This window comes from Podarcis bocagei (genome assembly GCF_964188305.1).
Source record: "Podarcis bocagei genome assembly, chromosome: 14".
In the NCBI taxonomy this organism is placed as follows: Eukaryota; Metazoa; Chordata; class Lepidosauria; order Squamata; family Lacertidae; genus Podarcis; species Podarcis bocagei.
The window spans coordinates 55,588,397-55,591,574 of NC_138139.1; positions in this window are offsets into that span (position 1 = coordinate 55,588,397).

Genomic DNA, 3,178 nt, shown 5'->3' on the forward strand with positions numbered 1-3,178 from the left:
TGCAGAGACCGGCAACTCAAATCTGCTGCCTCCTGCATTATTTTTGCTGCGTTAGCAGCACTGAAGTGACCCTCCGGGCACAAGCCTGGGCAGTGTGAATGGAGGTCCTGGGCTGCCCAGACGACAAGACCAGCCCCTCTCGGCCTCGGGTCCAAAGGAAAGCAGAGCAGCATGTTGGGCACCAGTTGCAGGAGTTGCTGGAAGGAGGCACACAAAGCACCACCCAGCCGTCTTAGGGACTCCACTCTATTTCTGTGGGATGTGCCGTATTTTTCGCTCTATAGGACGCACTTTTTCCCTTCTAAAAAGTAAGGGGAAATGTGTGTGCGTCTTATGGAGTGAATGCAGGCTGCGCAGCTAAGCCCAAAGCCAGAACAGGGAGACGGAGCACTGCACAGCACATTCAGAACCTGCTTTCTTGACCGTTTGACCCACTCTTGGTCTCTGCTCCATCTGCCATAGCTTGTCTTTGCATGCAGGAAAAGTCCTAGCAGCTCCCCTCACCTGGTTGAGCCAGCTAGTTGAAGCCATGCCGGGATTGTGGCTGCTGCCACATGCTGACTGATGGCTTCTGGGAGCCACAAGAGGGCAGGGTGGGGACCAAAGGTGGACAAGCTACCCCAGAAGGAGCACAGTGTCCTCCCCACCAACATCCGATACACCCTTAAATTAAGAAACATGGATAGGAAAGTACAATATTAAAAACAGTGCAAAGCAACTTACAACCACCCCAAATTAAGGTGAGCTGTAAAAACATGACAGCTCAAGGGTCAAAGGCAAGAAGTTGTGCAATGAAGGTGCCAGGCGTGGCACCGTGGGGAGGGAGTCCCACAGCTCAAGGGCCACCACAGAGAAGGCCTCTCCTGGGCAGCCACCCCCAAGCCCCAGAGGGTGGAGGAACAACCAAGAGGGCCCCCTTTACCAGTCTCTGCACCTGAGAGAGTGTAGGGAAGCAGCCAGTCTTGCAGGTATTTGGGGCCTGAGTCATTTGGGGCTTCGAACAGAAATGCGAGCACCTTGAATTGGGTCTGAAAACAAACAATGGCAGCACCTGTGCTTGGGAGGGGGGGGGGCTCTCACCTGCTCTCTGGCACTGGAACCGCTTGGGCTCCCACTGTTCAAAGCAGCTCACTTGCCCCGTATCTGTTTGCTACAAGAGGTCACCTCACAGTCCTGGAAGGAGGGTGCAAGGTAAGTTGTGAGAACAGTCGAGAAGCAAAAAATGCACGCACAGGCAGGCACCCCTATAATACCGGGCTTGCATGAATACTTCCCTCTAATTTGGTTGTGCTTGGAATTGTGTTCCTTTGCCTGCAGTTTCCGGGTTTCCCACCAGAGGGAGACATTCCAAAACGCCAACCTTGTGTAGGACAGGCATTGAAAGATGTCTAGGTGAAGGCTCAGCACGTTTTAAAGTTCTTTCATGAAACCATGGGGCAAAGGAATGCCCTCTGTCTCCTGGGAACCCGTGACTGCCTTTTAGTCTAGTGTATGCCAGGAGGGGCCAGGATGCTTCCTTGTCTCAAGTGCAGTCTTCTTCTTTGGCGATCCCTCGTAGCCGAGTAAGATTGTCTTCCATAAACACGGTTTTAACTATGAGTCCGTAAGTGACTATGGAGGCCAATTCTGGATCCACACGTCCTTCCACAGTGGGGACATTGGTTTCAGGGTGGGAGTTGATCACTGTGGATTTGCCAAGCGTGCCTGCCTCTTTAAGGGACGCAGGTGGCGCTGTGGGTTAAACCACAGAGCCAAGGACTTGCCAATTAGAAGGTTGGCGGTTCGAATCCCCGTGACGGGGTGAGCTCCCGTTGCTTGGTCCCTGCTCCTGCCAACCTAGCAGTTTAAAAGCACGTCAAAGTGCAAGTAGATAAATAGGTATTGCTCCGGCGGGAAGGTAAATGGCGTTTCCGTGTGCTGCTCTGGTTTGCCAGATGCTGGTCACATGACCTGTAAGCTGTACACTGGCTCCCTCAGCCAATAAAGCGAGATGAGCACCACAACCCCAGAGTCGGTCACAACTGGACCTAATGGTCAGGGGTCCCTTTACCTTTATGTATTTCCTTGCATGTGAAGACAGGCTTTGCCGGACTGGGCAGATGAGACCAAGAGTGGGTCCTGTGGCCATGAAGGCAGCTTCTGCTGTAGAGGGAAGTGAGGGGCAGATGGGGCTCACCCACCTGAGAAGGAAAACTCCTAACCCTCTGCTGCCTTGAAGGATGTCTTCGGGAGAAGAAAAGACTCAGGAGGAAACCCCACATAAATCCAGAGTTGGATGGCGTCTTGTACTCCTCCTTCTGGCAACTTCAGCAGCCAAGCAGGGGCCAAACGTCTTCTCTGCTTTCCTTTGGATCCCACCAGTGCAGCCAAGAGGGGGGTCTTGTTGTCTGGGCAGCCCAGGACCCCCATGTGCTTGCACCCCAGAGAGGTCACTTTGCTGCTGCCCCAATGCAGCAGTTTGGCTTCACCCCCGGAGGCGCACTCCCTTGTCTCTTGAGAAAGATGGATGCCAACAAGAATCTATAGAGTGGGACAAGCGGCAGGTGCGTCTGCGGGGGAGGCGGGTACAGGCTTGCTGCCCCTTGTCTTGAGCACACCAGGCTGAGGAGCCTCCTTGGGTCTCAGTGGCCCCCCCTGGTTTGCTCAAACAGCCCCTTCCCCGGTCTCCTTTGCGTAGTAGGCATGAGGAGAACTGGCCACTAGTTTATGGCATGACTAGACCGCCTTTTCTCTCTCCACGGAGCTCAAGGTCATGTACAGGGTTCTCCCCTTCTGCCTTTAATCCTCACAACAGCCCTGCGAGGCAGGAGAGGCCGAGAGACAGTGAGTGGCCTCAAGTCACCAAAGGAGTTTCATGGCCAGGTTGAGATTGGAACCCTGGTCTCTCCGGGGTCCTCACTGAACCCCCACAACAACCCTGCGAGGCAGAGAGGGAAATGGTGACTGCTGCCTCCACCACTCCACTTCACACCCAGTGAGCTTCTTGGCTAAGTGGGTGGTTCAAACCTTGGTCTCTCCCAGCCCATAGCCCAGGACTCCTAGCCACTGTGCCCCACTGGTGCTGGCCAGAATGGCAATGGCCTGCTTCAGCTGCAAGGATCCATCTGCCTGCTTGCTGCTCCTCCCCTCTCCCTACTTGGGCCTGGCTGCGCCTCCTGGGTGACTGACACGGGGCCTG